The sequence below is a fragment of the Actinia tenebrosa genome, unplaced genomic scaffold, assembly GCF_029948245.1.
Source record: "Actinia tenebrosa isolate PJP-AT-01 unplaced genomic scaffold, QUT_ActTen_1.0 PGA_scaffold7__59_contigs__length_16204524, whole genome shotgun sequence".
In the NCBI taxonomy this organism is placed as follows: domain Eukaryota; kingdom Metazoa; phylum Cnidaria; class Anthozoa; order Actiniaria; family Actiniidae; genus Actinia; species Actinia tenebrosa.
Genome location: NW_028292584.1, coordinates 2,572,408 through 2,587,804, shown reverse-complemented (window position 1 = coordinate 2,587,804; position 15,397 = coordinate 2,572,408). Strand labels below are relative to the sequence as shown.

Here is a 15,397-nt window from a genome sequence, read left to right as displayed (position 1 = left end):
CATAGGAGATAGGACATATACAACCCTCACAACGAAGGAAATTGCTGATGTGAAAACCTATAATCAATAATGACACTCCCTCAGAACCTTATCAATATGAATGATTAGCAGGTATCAACGAGTAAACCTTAAGATGGTCTTTCAGGACTAGCTCATCTTTGTACAACATTAGTGCTGCTTTGATTTCCATGGTATGAAATGAAGATACTTTATGTCAATTCGTGAATATGCAGGAGTAGAAGTGGAAGAAGCAAAAAAACCCCTTCCGACAACTGACAACTTTAGAGTCTGCAATGGCCAGTGACAATGGGCCCAAAGCTGTACCAATTTAAACGGGGGAAAGGCTGGCTAAGGATCCAAGCATTAGCTTCCAAAACCCAACAAGGCGTCTGCTATCCAAAAAAACTTACAAGAGAAACACAGTTTGCAAAAGTGGATCACAAAACCTATGACTTGAAGCAAAAGTTAAAGATGTGCGAGCAGCACTTTTTCATAACCCCTTATGTTGATGTTTGACAACAAAGGCAAAATGTGGTACTGGCATTAGCCAGAACCAATATCACGAGGTCGTAAGGAATGAAGATGTGGGATCAAATAGAAGTGCTCAGCATGCAGTACTCCATCCGAGAGCACCCATTATGGTGGGTTTTGACACCCATTTAACACCCATTTGTGACCCTACCTTATACAAACTTGCTGGCACATTTAGATATATCAGGCATTACTATTCCTGCCAGCCACACAAAATTGAGCGAGTGTTTCAGCAGGGTCCCCTATACCTTTTGCGGGATTCAGGATTGCTCGAAGCAACGAATGAATGGTCAGTTAAAATAGACAAGAGACTACTTAAGGGAGTTATCTTCATAGACCCCCAAAAAGCCTTCGACACCATAGACAATGAAAATCTTTTGTCCAAACCATTGAATTATTGTGTAGATGAAGGCTCGCTCAAGTGGTTCTGTTCCTATTTACTGACGAGGTCTCAGCTGCGCAGTGTTAACGGAAGTCTGTCTGAGCCTTGTACAGTTAATCACTCTATCCTTCTCCATAAATTAGCTAATTACGGCATTGCAGAAAATTCATTGAAGTGGTTTAAATCCTATTTAACTGAGCGAAGACAGAGATGCAACGTGAATAATACATTATCTACTATAAAACAAACCCTTTGTGGAATTCCCCAAGGGTCAATCCTAGGTCCATTATTATTCATATTGTATATTAATGATTTACCAAATAGTGTACATTTTTCAAGTACAAGAATGTACGCGGACGACACAAGCCTCACGGCTTGTAATACTTCCGTAAAATCTTTATCTGAGCAGATCAATTCTGATATTATTAGCATATCCAACTGGCTGATGGCAAATAGATTAAGCCTTAATTCAACAAAGACTGAATATATGTTTATTGGGTCTGACGACAAATTACGTCAAATAAGTTCCAAACCACATGTTTACCTTGAAGGTAAACAAATCGCACGTGTCCAAACAGCCAAAACCCTGGGGGTTGTAATCGACCAACGCCTGTCCTGGGCTGACCATGTCGATCATATATGTAAAAAAGTTTCATCAGGCCTGGCTGGCCTTAGACAGGTTCGTGATTACGTCCCCCAGGAGACGGCAATTGCAATATATAATTCGCTGATAACTCCTTGGTTTGACTACTGCGATCTGGTTTGGGATAATTTACCAAAAACATCAGCTGACAGACTCCAAAAAATGCAAAATCGCGCAGGCCGAATTATAACTAAGAGTAATTATGAAACTAGGTCGCGCGACATTTTAATGTCTCTAGGATGGGAAAATCTTCAAAACAGGCGGAAGAAACATAAAGCCACAATAATGTACAAGACTTTGAATGCTCTTGCACCTCAAAGTTTAAGAGACCGCTTTGAGTATCAAACTACAAAATATAATTTGCGGAAGGGAGAAAAGTGTTTAAAATTATCGAAACCAAACACTGAGTACCTCAAACGTGCGTTCTCCTATGAAGGTGCAAAAGCATGGAACTCTTTGCCTTCAGATATTAAGTCAGCTAGAAGTATAAGGGAATTTAAAAGAAAGCTTTCTTCTGTTGGACTCTCATAAACTTTTTTAGCTGTCTAAATTGTATTTTTATTTAACTCGACATTCTTGTAAAGCAATTTTTATATTGATAGAATTTTTTTTTCGAGTATAAATAAAGTATCACTCACTCACTCACTCACTCACTGTGAGCTGCGGTGTACCACAAGGCACACAAGGCAATAATTTAGGCCCACTTTTATTTCTCCTATATATTAATGACTTACCAAATTGTTTGGCACAAGCCATAACAAGAATGTTTGCTGATGATACCAGCATCAGCGTTCATGGTAAAAATGTAGGACACTCATCAACACTGAACTCACTAATGTACATCAGTGGTTGTTAGCAAATAAGCTAAGCTTGATTGTAGCGAAAACGGAATTTATGATTATTGGGTCCCGCCAAAAGTTCACAGCGCAATGCGATTCCACTATTAATATTGCGATCAATGGAACTAGCGTCAAACAAGCTGATCACACCAAATGTTTGGGTGTCACTATCGATAAAAAACCTTAATTGGTCAGAACATGTTAACGACATTTCAAAGAAAATCTCATCAAGTATAGGGGCTCTAAAACGTGTTTGCCCATTTATTTCGACCGATAGTGCCATCTAAATCTACAAAGCCTTAATTCTACCCAAACTGGACTACTGTAGTGCAGTTTGGGATGAATTTAGCGATAAACTATGTGTTCAACTCCAAAAGTGTCAAAATCGAGCGGCTAGAGTTATCACAAGATCTAACTATGACATAAGATCTAGCCATCTCCTTGACCAATTAAACTGGGATACACTCGCAGTTCGTCGTAAAAAACAAAAAGCCCTACTAATGTTTAAGACGATGCAGGGACGTACACCAGTTTACTTACAAAACCTTTTCTCCGACTACCATACTAAATACAACCTTCGAAATCATGATCATAAACTGTCAATACCTAAGCCACACACTGAATATCTAAAACGATCATTCAGCTATAGTGGGGCAAAATTGTGGAATGACCTACCATTAAATATAAGAGGTCAAGTCAGTACAAAAATTCAAAAAGGAAATTGATAGCTTGTACAGTAAGAAATAATGTAACTAAGGGCTCCACGGCAAACATGTAAAACAGTAACTAGCTTTTTGATTTTAAATCTTTACTTTGAAATATTTTTAGGCAATCGACTGATGTTTTTACCGTGGTAAAATAAAGAAGCTACCTTCCTTCCTTCCTATACCCCCTCGCAAAATTCATTCACATAAAATTATTTGGCCAAGTAACAATGAAGTAATATTAATGTATTAACTTTTCCTGGACACTCCTGACATCTCCTATGCAAGGTCATTTGGAAATACTGTTAAAGAAGGCCTCAAAAGAACAACACGTTGGGCAGCCCATTACTTCACAAAAAGTCGTACTATCCTCTTCCATCCAACTCAATTAGCTTTTGGGAAATCCCATTTCTGCCTCCTCTACCAGCTGTAGAAATGAATGAGGACGACATAGAGCAAATGAGGGAATGGGCAAGAAATAACGGCAGATGTGTGCGCCAGAGAACAGTGAGGCAAGAAACAACTAAATATAAAGTTGGTACCCTGCCACTTAATATGTACGAAAAAAGACCAACAGCAGGTGACAAAATCCACTTTGATGAAACTGAAGATCAAGATGATGAAGAGTACAGTGATGAGAGCGAAGGTAGCGAAAGTGATGACACGGAAGAAGATGACCAGATGCTGAATTTTTTGAAAACAACTCGCTCAGGAAGGAGCATTACAATCAACAGAGCAATATTTTAATCGATTTCAGTGGTAAGTTCTCTGCGAATATCATTTAAAACATTTCCATATTATACTTGATATTCCTAGTTAAATCTGTTATTATAATGCGTGAAACGTTTTTCCATGAACTTAGAATGTAAAAAAAGATTTTGGTGTATTTTCCGTGATTCTAAAAAATTATTTTACGTGAAACGGGATCACTTCGATTTTTGCAAGAATGAGAATGCGATTTCAGAATTTTACATGAAGCGGGAATTGGCCAAATAATTTTACGTGAATGCATTTTGCGAGGGGGTATAGGGGACCCTGATTAATGCGTTCGTGCAAAAAGAAGACTACGCAAAGCAGGTGCCATTGGTATTTGTGCTGATGTCTGGCCACAAGAAGAAAGATTACAAAAAGGTAACTAAATTTTTACGAGTAAATAGTTGTAGTGTAATAACTCTCAACCCGTAACATATAGGTTTATATATATTTTTAATTATTTTCCCTTTTATCTTTTAAGGTTTTGAGGAAGGTCATCGACATACTTCCAAGGGTAAAGGAAGTAGTCCTCGAGTTCGAGGCGGCAATGTGGTCCATTCTGCGTAAAGAGATGGAGGGGTGAAAATCGTAGGATGTTCATTCCACTGGACGCAAGCCGTATGGAGAAAAGTATACATTACATATATTACACTTACTGGTCTCCCTTCAAATCCGCCTGGTGTCCAAAAAGAAACTGCAGAGGATTCAAAGAAAGAAGTACAGAAAGCTACAGGCTAAACTCTTTGACCAGTGGACAGCATACGAGTTGAGATTAAAAACGCTACTACAACCCCTGAGTGGCTGCTCACGCTTCTGTGCTGGTCCACGTTCTCACTGAACACTGAAGAACATCACACATAAAACAGCTCTTTTAAGCAACCTCTGATGGTGCTTCACAGAACAGAAGATTGTACCGGTTGCATAAGCCTCTTGATGGAGGGTGTGATGAGGATGTGTGCTATCGTACACTAAACGTATTTGCTCCGCACCACTACTTGTATTTCTTCTCTGATGCTCCTCACTTGATTAAAACTACAAGAAATCGTTTGCTGCATTCAGGTTTCAGCACATGTACAAGGTACATGTGGAATGATGACAAGTACCTTCTTTGGCAACACATCACCCAAATGTTCTACCAGGACATTGATAGTGGGCTCAAGCTACTACCTAAACTGACCTATGACCACATCAACCTCAACTCATACTCTGTCATGAGAGTGAACCTTGCAGAGCAAGTCCTCAGTGCATCGATATCTGCAGTTCTTAAGTCATTTGGTCCCCCAGAAGCAGAAGGAACAGCAAAGCTGCGTGAGATGGTGGAAGGATTCTTTGATTGTCTAAATGTAAGGAGCTTAACTGAGTACAGACATAAGAGAAAACCATTTCTTGCCCCGTCACCCGATGATGACAGGTATGCAATCATTCAGTCTTGTTTTTGCTATTTAAAAAATCTACTTTTGTTTATTTTAACAATTCTAACAAATAACAATACTTTTTATGTTTTCAAATGAATTAATCAATGATTATTATGGGTAACATTATTAATCACAAAACAATCAAGGTCGTACAATTTATGCTATTTATTAATGATCACTGAATAAATGGTTTGATAGATAAATCATAACAATAAATGAGTTTGTGGAACTCCATGTATGAATATAAATAATAGTAAGTATGGCTTTATGTAACATTGCTGCAGGTTTCAATGGTTGCTGGACTGCTTGGTCTACCTGAAGAACTGGAAAGAAAGTGCTCTGCCAGACCTGGAAACTTTAGCCAGAATGCTAGAGCAAGAATGTTCCTATCCTGGCAAACCCATGAAGGGTTTAAGATCACAGTTCTCTCAGCCATTGAAGCAACTAAATTCTTGCTTGCAGAAGGAATGGAATATTTACTAACAGATCGTTCTGCCAAGTTCCAGCCGAGGAGTATTTTGGCAATCAGCGGAAGTTGGGTTGACGAAAAGACAACCCAGATGTATGCTCATTTGGATACCACAACAACACCATGAGAATACAAAGAACAGTATCCTGTAAAAGTGGAAATACCAGGGGTAGGAAGGACAAAGAGAGATCTTGGGTGGAAGTAACCAATGAACATTTAACAGTCAGAAAAAAACCTAAGTCATTAAGAAGTATATGTCAAGTTATGTACAGTCATGTGTTTTGGACACTGTATTACATATATAGATCATAATTGAATAGCATGTGCCACTATTTTTGCTACTTGACAAAGTGAAAGGTAGATTACTCCTTTCTATGATAATTATTTTTTCATTAACAGATGTATTTAGGGCTCTAGAGAGAAGACACTTAACCCATAAAATTGATGTGTTGGCTTTGATTGAAGTCTCAATAAGAACTAGGTAATGATAAGTTCTTTTAAATAATAAGTTCATAGCCATCATTCAATATTTTAATATAATATTAGAACTGCTGGTTGTGTATTTTTGTTTTTACAATAAATATTGCTTTCATGTTAATCTTGTCTTTCTTTCCCTTGTTCCTGCTCCTCTCAACTTCTACTGATTTCTTTACAAAGAGATTTAGCCGTATTTTTCTTAACTTTTATCTTGTGTCACTCAATAATATCTTTGGCAAACAAAAATGATCAAACTCGTACATAAAGGTTGATAATGCTATACAATACACTTTTGCTTGTGTGATTAACAGGTTCAAGTTCTGCTTCCAAAAGAATAATATTATACTGAGATACTATAATAGTATCACTGATTAACTTAGAAATGATACTAGAGAAATCAACTTTTTGTAAACCTGCAGCTTGAGAGGTGGATTACCTAAAGAAATGTTCAGTTTGGCAAAAAAAAATTCTGTGCTGGTTGAGAAATAAACCATAATCCACCACGTGTCTCACTAGATATTAGATTTTGCGAATGATCATTTGTCTCAGACTTGCCAGCTTTCAGCATTACATTGCTTGTTGGCTTTCTGATGTTTTGTTTCTGTGTTTATTATGCAAATTATGCAGTACATTTCCTCCAAGGTACTGAATGCAAGACATGTCCCTGTCTGATAATACAGTGTTCATTCCTTGGCTGCTTTCACTTGTTGATTTCACTTTATTGCAATATGCCAACAAACTATCTGCAACCTTGAGTGCTACCAATGTTGCTGCATTCCGTGTCAATCCCCTGAAGAATGTCACAGAGTTGACTGCTACAGTTGCATAATATCTTCCATACAATTTCTCAACGCTGCCATTTTTTGTATACCGTTCAAGTGTTCCATCTTCAGCAGGACTTTCAAATCTGTACGATGACAGTTCTTGTTTGATACTTCAGAATGAGCCTTGTTTTCCTTAAGTTTCATAACAGTATTGTTTACGAGTTGATTCAACACCTCTGAGTCGAAAGGCACTTGGCGAGCTGAACATTCACTATGTTTGGAGGCTTGATGTCTTTGATAACCACCTCTAGTCTTATATTTCTTGCAACATTTCTGACACAAAAATGATTATACAAAATAGATTAATTATATCAGTTCCATAGATCAGACGCTTTGAATCTGCAGACTATAATGACAGCAATGATCGATCATTTCTGATCTTTACTTAATCGAAAATATCAAAAGCAGTTCAATTTATTCAAACCTAATATTGCAAGAGTCTTTCTTAGCACTTGGGAGAAGATGACAAGCGATTTATTCACTACTGTGCATGCTTTAAGGAGAAATAGTATGGTTTGTTTATGTCGATCAATGTGTTCCGTATATGCAATTGCTCAGTTTTTTGCTCTTTTCCTGAACATTTATGATCATTCAAAGCGTCTTTCGTACTTACATTTTCGACTTCATTAACAAATTCCTCTTCTATTCCTTCGTTTTCTTCTAAAATGTTTAAAATTGCATCTAAATTGTCTCCAGCTAAGAATTCAGCATCACACGCCATCTTGGATTGAACTCAGCCCGTGCATGGTCTCAGTCGAGTGACTGTACATTTCAACATCAAAATGAAAACAATAGAGCGCCTTTTGAAGTTTGCCGGGTTTTGTAACCAGTCCCCTCTATTAACTACGCAAACATGAATGAAGGATTTAACACACATGAGAAACAAACTAGATGTATGAACACTATAATTATATTCAATGGTAAAAATCAGAAAGAGGAAGAAAATAGCGTAAGATAACTAGCCCAACTAGTTCTTCCTTAGTTCACGGGTCATGGCGTTCGGAGGCTTTCTCTGTGCTCTCCAAGTATTTTATTTCTTATATCTCTTCCATGGCTTGTCTCCCGATGGAAACTACACACGATGCCGAGAAACCACCCGTTTCAGATGTCTCACGCTTTTGAACTGTTCAAATTATTTCTCTGGCCAAGAATTTTTGAACAATGATGCCGACCACTTAACCGTGAAGAGAACGATTCGAAAAAGGAAACCCACTAGAACAGATATTTTGCTTCACCAAATCTAATCACAAGGTCACATTTCCTATTTGCTGGTTTGCGCTAACACTTATCCTACTATCAAACGATATACATCTTAATCCTGGACCAGCATCTCCTGAGCTTCCATTCAATTTCTCGGACTCGTTCTTCATTGACTCATCCTCCAATAATTTGCATAATCTACATAGTGATAATACTTCGACCTACTGTCACCTTCAAGAATCCTTCGAACATCCTGATTTTTTTGATCTCCCAAAGCAAGGTATTCGACTTGTTAGCTGGAATGTTCAAAGTCTACCAAACAAACTCGATGAAATAAAATACATCCTTAGCGACAAACCAAACGAAATCGACATCTTGGGTCTCATCGAAAGTCATCTTTGTCCTGCTATTGATAACAATAGCTTACAATTAGACGGCTATGCAATTGAAAGGAAAGACAGAAATAACAAAAAAGGAGGCCGTCTATTGACTTACATTAACAATAGACTATTGTTCAAAAGAAGAGTCGATCTCGAAGATGAAAAACTAGAAATAATATGGCTAGAGATTAAAACTTCTTCGCAAAGCCCAACAATCTTGACAGGATTTATATACCGTCCGCCGTCCACTGATGTTCAAACCGATAAGTTACTCATGGAAAACATCAACCGTGCTGTCGCTGAAAACAGAGAAACATGGTTACTAGGAGACATCAACATCGACCTTCACAACCAACGGAACCTTGAACATAAATTTTACGAACACATGCTTTCACTTGGCTTCAATCAATTGATCTCTTCGCCAACTCGCATCCCATCTGAAACGTGTATAGATCATATTTATACCAACGAACCTTCAAACGTCCTATCTACTAAAGTACATGATATCAGTCTCTCTGACCACCGCCCTGTCTGTGCCGTCAGAAAACTTAATGGCAAACTCCGACAACTACCTGGCCATAAAACTATCGAATACAGATCCTTCAAACATTTCGACATGGAAAAGTACTTAGAGGATTTAAGAACTATCCCGTGGAACACTATGGACATGTTCGACAATTCGAATGATAAATGGGAAACGTTTTACAGTCTATTCATGGAGGTGGTGAATAGCCATGCACCAGTGAAAAAGAAAAGGGTAAAAACCAATCTACAACCAAAATGGTTCACTGATGACCTACGTAAATTGATAAAGGAACGAGACCATCTTCTTACTAAAGCCCGACATTATACAAAACACTCTACGGAATGGAAAGAGTATCAAAAGTTTCGCAACAAAGTCCGTCGCGAAATACGTAACGCTAAAAGGACTTTTTTCCAGGATACTCTGACAAAAAAGAAAGCTAATTCTAAAGATCTATGGGCGCATCTGAAAACCTTCAACCCGAAACAGTCAAACATCGGACCTATAACACAAGGCAAATCATCTGATAAAGAGATAGCAGACCTCTTTAACGAACATTTCACCTCACTTCAAAGTCCAAAGCATACAGCGGCAACTACTGACTTCCAAAGTCTACAAGAGTTTATCAACACAAGGAAGCCACCAGACACCTCACTACAATTCTCCTTGATCAATAAGAAATTTGTCGTTGACCAGATAAAGGGTATGCCTGACAAAAAAGGAACTGGAATAGACGAAATAAGTACTAAACTACTCAAAGCTTCACTACCTATCATTGCAGATCCACTAGTACACATTATTAACACCTCTATCAGCACAGGAGTATATCCATCTCAATTCAAGTTGGCCAAAGTATGCCCCATTCATAAAAAAGGGGACATCAATGATCCAGCCAATTATAGGCCAATAGCTGTTCTACCAGTCATTTCAAAAATCATTGAAAGACATTTACATAAGGAACTGGCAACTTATCTGGACGATTTTAGCCTACTAAACGATAACCAATCAGGAATCAGGACCAAGCACTCCTGCGAGACTCTGCTTATAAAACTTACAGACTCCTTCCTTGAAAACATGGACAAAGGTTACATAAACACAGCAGTTATGATTGACCTGAGCAAGGCCTTCGATATGGTAAGCCACCATTTTCTTCTAAAAAAAACTCGAGTGTTACAACCTTAAAGATACTTCAATGAATCTTGTACGATCATTCCTTGATGAAAGAAAACAGATAGTGGTTTTCAGAGGCAAGCGCTCAAAAGAACGCAGTTCTCAACCCATAGGTATTCCACAAGGGTCCATCCTCAGTCCATTATTATTTTCAATTTACATGAATGATCTGGTACTTTATATCGACAACAGCAAAATTGATTTGTACGCAGATGACATCACACTCTACACAGCAAATAAACAACCTAATGAAATTATGTCATCCCTGAACACCGACCTACAGCCTTTGTCAAACTGAACCAAAGGAAATCGCTTAGTCATCAACAAAGATAAATCAAAAATGATGATAATCTGTACAAGACCAAGGAATAAAATTTGTGACGAAATCTCCTTAACCATCGACTCATCAGAGATAAACAAAGTGAACTGTCATAAGTTGCTGGGTCTATATATCGACAGAAATCTCACCTGGAAACAGCACATTAGTCATATTAAGAAAATAAACACTAGACTGTCTCTACTAAGACGCATCAAATGTTTTTTACCTCATTTCGCACGTATGCTTTCTATAACAGTATGATTCAACCAATCATCGACTACGGTCTTACAATCTACAGTACTTGTGCTAAAGAAGACCTTAAGCGTATTCATAAAGTACAAAAAAGAGCGGGTCGTACCATACTAGATATCCGTAAAGCACGTGACATAGGTACAGTTGAGCTCTTCCAAAAACTTGACTGGCTCCCAGTAGATGAACAGGCAAAGCTCCTCACTGGAACACTCATGTATAAATGCATGAACAACCTGGCTCCATCATATTTGTCTAATAAGTTTACCAATGACAGCAAACGCCGAACAAGACAATCGTTGAAAGGAAACATAACAATCCCACTGTTCAAAACATCAACTGGACAAAGAACTTTTCATTACCGTGGTACAAGCATCTGGAATGGACTGACTAAAGAAGTTAAAGAAAGCCCCACAGTTGAACACTTCAAAAAACGTTATTTAAATAACATTTATTTTGATATTTACAACCAAAGTTTTAGCCTGGACTCTTAATAATTAATTGATACCTTTTTATTTTACCTGCACCTGACTGCGAGAGAGCCATCACGCGGAGGGGCGGGAATTGGTGGTTTGGTGGGGGGGGATTGGTTGAGGGACGGAAGAAAAAGTTCTATGTTGTTCTTCTGTCCTTTGATCTGTCCCTGTCCGGCTGAATTCCTGATGCTCTGTTTTCATGTGGCGGCTCTCTTACAAATATACACTCTCATATTTTTGATTTTGTTTTTAGAACTTTCTATTTACATATTTAGGATAGTCTTTTTTTTTTTGCTTATTATATAGTCTCATATACACCCGGTTGCGGGAGGGTCGTCGCGTGGGGGAGGGTAGGGGGTGGATGGGGGGTTGGAGGGGGCATTGATGGTTTGGCGGGGAGGGGATTTGATATGTATATATATTTTACTATTATTTATTATTATTATTCTATTTTGTATATATTTTATCGAGGGCCACCTGAAAATTATCATTTATGGTAACGGTGTTACCCTGTCTAATAAAGTTGTTATTATTATTATTATTATTATTATTATTATTATTATTATTAACTAAGAACAGGTGCTAGCAGAGGCCATTTTTACAACCCTTCACTTCTTGAAAGATAATATCACTCCAAAAAAAAAAAACATTCATAAGCAAGTGAAACAACTGTAGAGAAATTGGAATCAAATCAAGATGAAGAAAATAGTTGGCAAGTTCTACAAATGCCTCATCATAACAGATCATTTTGCACAAGGAATCAGAGAGGAGTGCACAAAAAATTCCTGCTGAAGCAGTTGAAGCTCAGATTGCAGAGATGACATTGACAAGGGTGAAGAGCTTTCCATCACACAGTCAAAATACATGGGCCAGGCAAAAACATCTACTGAGGAAATTCAATGTGGCTAAATGAAATTAAAAACGAAACTGCTGGCCAGTGGTTTCATGCATGTATGCATTCTAACCCCCATTGCATGCTGCGGGTTTCCACATGTAGTCAGTCTTGAGGACCCTGGTCTTGTCATTGCAATATACTTGTTGAACGTTCAACACCAACAATTGCCTTGTTTTGGAAGTGCTTCTTTATTCACCAACACTGGTTCTTCGACTAAGAATCTCCAGAGCTGAACATTATGGTTGTGAGCAATAACTTCGCAACCTAGATTTCAATAAATATTGTTGTTTTCATGGATTTTTTTGTGTTCATGTTCAGTTAGTCATGTCACATGTTAAACATAACACTTAGACATTCTCTGATTGACAACTGTTGGCTAACTAATCAGTGTTCAGCTCTTTGATTCCAAACTATCAAGCATAAGTTGTTGATATTGGTGTTGGGAAAAACAATATTTTACATATTTCGATTTTTTTGTACTACTAAACAAAGGCAACCCTGCACTATCTGCCACCAAATCGTTGACCATATACCAACATGCTAGCCAAACTGGCCATGACATACACCCTGGTTATGGTACCATTCTCTACTATGAATTAAATTATGCCATTCTCTAGGGTATATTCCCCATTGTTGAACACTTTTGCTAAGAAGATTAATATTAGTGAATTCCATTTATGACAGGTTTTGTTGAACACTACTGGTTATTATTATTTACTATTAGATTTTTATTTTGTTTTATTTTTCTTGTAGTATTTATGTGTTACACATAATTCAATTTACATACATAAACAACAAATTATTATTAAGCAATTTTATACAAAATATCAAATACAATAAATGGTGATTGTTTAATATTCTGTTTGGATAGCCACATACCTCAAAAGCAAATCATCTAAAGATAGGAGCTTGTGTATCTCGGCCTTCATCACTTTTAGTATTGGACGTTTCTTTTAAGACTGAAATTCTTGAAATGTGGTAGAGCCTGAATTTAAAAAAAAATCTTTCAGAAGATATATCAAACAGCAACATCCTCAAAATTCTACAGTTATTTTAAAAAAAAGATTGGTGAGGTTTTTTCCCCTGCAGGTTTCCTTAGAAATCTAAAACTCTAAAATCTATTATCAAGCTTTAGCTGTTGTACCACACTGTGGGGCAATCATAACAGGGCTAGACTCCAACTAGGTGAAAGCCCAAAGATGAGATCGAATTGGAATTTAAAAAGTGATTTTTCAGGCACGAAAAGCAGAAAGACTGGAGAAAAAATCTGGAAGAACAAGAGAGTACTAAAAAACAACTCTACTCACATACAACAGTGAGATCGGCAGGACTCAAACTCTGGCCGCATTGGTGAGAGGCAGTGAAATAGCAGCGCATGCCACCCATGCTTCCCACCGTCACCACCCAGAGCTCCCTTCTCACTAACAGCTGCTCACATTTCAACAACATTCCTTACTACAAGTCCAACCAATCACTGCTCAGGTTATATATTTTGAGAACTGTCAGTGTTAACCTTTTAAGCCAATTATTCAACTTCAGCCTCTCTGACAGAATGATTATAGATGCTGAATAATTGCTGTTGCTTAAAGAGTATCAATTTCTCCTCTCATTCCACCAGAAGCTAGAAAGACGACAATGAGAAGGGCTGCAGGGGAGACCAGTTAAAAACTACGCCTCTCATTTGAGTTTGGCATGACAGAAGTTTTGTTGGTGATATGATATGTGAATGTTGTTAGGGGCAACATCACTGATAATCACTGACCACATTTAATGTATTCATATACTTCTATGCACTGGCTTTTTGCTGGTAAACGAGCTTTTAACCCCTTATTTTGTAAAACCTCTGTGAATACCAACAAAACTTTGTGACAAAACTTCCGTCACACCATACTCATTTGAAAAGAGTAGTACCTAAATGTATTTTGGATTAATGTAATGTGGGCAGAACAGAAGGAAATATGCTGAAAAACCTGCTGACACTGTTGACGAAGTATGGGAAAATTGAATATCGTAGTGATGTTTCACTACAACTCATACTGCAGAGAAAGAGAAAACCTCAGCTGCAGGGTAATCGAAAGAATTGTCAACGCCAGCAATCTTTGTCAAAGATTATTCATTTACGATGAGAATTCATTCCTAAACTGACAACATGCCCCCCAGTTCTTCAAACATTTGAGAGTTATAAATTCGAGTCAAAAACAGACCGGTTTCAAATTCAATTCTTCTAACGATGGTTTTAGTTAAATGTCAAGCACTTGTCATAAGTATGATTCATAAATCTTAAAGCCTGATCGAAGCTTTCTATTTCAAGAGACTGAAGAAAAAACTCATAGACTGCATTTAAAGGACATTAGCATTATATAATTCAAGCAACCTATCAGTAAAAGTATATACATAAATAGTCTTTATGGGGGTGTTTTATTTTATCTGGATTGTAAGGGTGGCAAGAAAACGAATTGTAACTTGTCCCTGGTCGGCCCATGTTCCGCCATCTTGAAAGTCTTCGATATACAAACTTCCATTTGACGTCATTAGCAGGGTAGCATTAAAGCATCTGGTTGTACAAGATGAAAACAAAATGTATTGCCCAGTTTACGGCTCCATAGTCTTAGATAAAAGGATACTAGAAACTAATTTTTACGTTCACTTTCTCCACAAACTAGTCCGAAAATCAAGTTCTGTTTTCATTCTACCCTGCTAATGACGTCATATGGAAGTTAATTATTTCAACAGACTATTCAAGATGGCGGACGCTAAAGAATTTTGGCCAAATTAATTTCCTATTTCCCACTATATCGGTTTCTTCACGAACAATAGCATTTTTAACGTTGCACTATAGTGTGAGCCTTAAACAGACTGTGTTTTTCTATGTTGCCAATGTCCTTTAACCGATGTGAAGCCCAAAGGGTGTAGTGAAGTGATAGCGTTGATCAGACACGAATATTAGAGGAAATTCAAGCATAAATAGGTAAACCTATGAAATAAATAAGAATATAACTTACTAGCTCAATTCTGGGGGATACTCAGCCTCTGATCGTGAAAATCTATCGAAAAATACCCTGTTATTGTAGCTTTTGATTGCTGTCTTCCTTCCTTCGTCCGCGTTTCTCTCCGATCAAATGACAAGTGCTATCCGACTTCTGCGCAT

The 15,397-nt window shown here is 37.6% G+C and overlaps 2 pseudogenes across 1 annotated transcript; one reads left to right on the top strand and one right to left on the bottom strand.

The window, feature by feature from the left end:
* Window positions 1-4,934: 4,934 nt before the first annotated feature.
* Window positions 4,935-6,072, top strand: LOC148905343 (uncharacterized; annotated as a pseudogene).
* Window positions 6,073-6,262: 190 nt separating this feature from the next.
* Window positions 6,263-8,008, bottom strand: LOC148905342 (uncharacterized; annotated as a pseudogene). Its single transcript, XR_016121785.1, has 2 exons — window positions 7,651-8,008; window positions 6,263-7,310 (listed from the first exon to the last, which is right to left on the bottom strand). The product of XR_016121785.1 is annotated as an uncharacterized LOC148905342 (transcript).
* Between the last annotated feature and the right edge of the window lie 7,389 nt (window positions 8,009-15,397).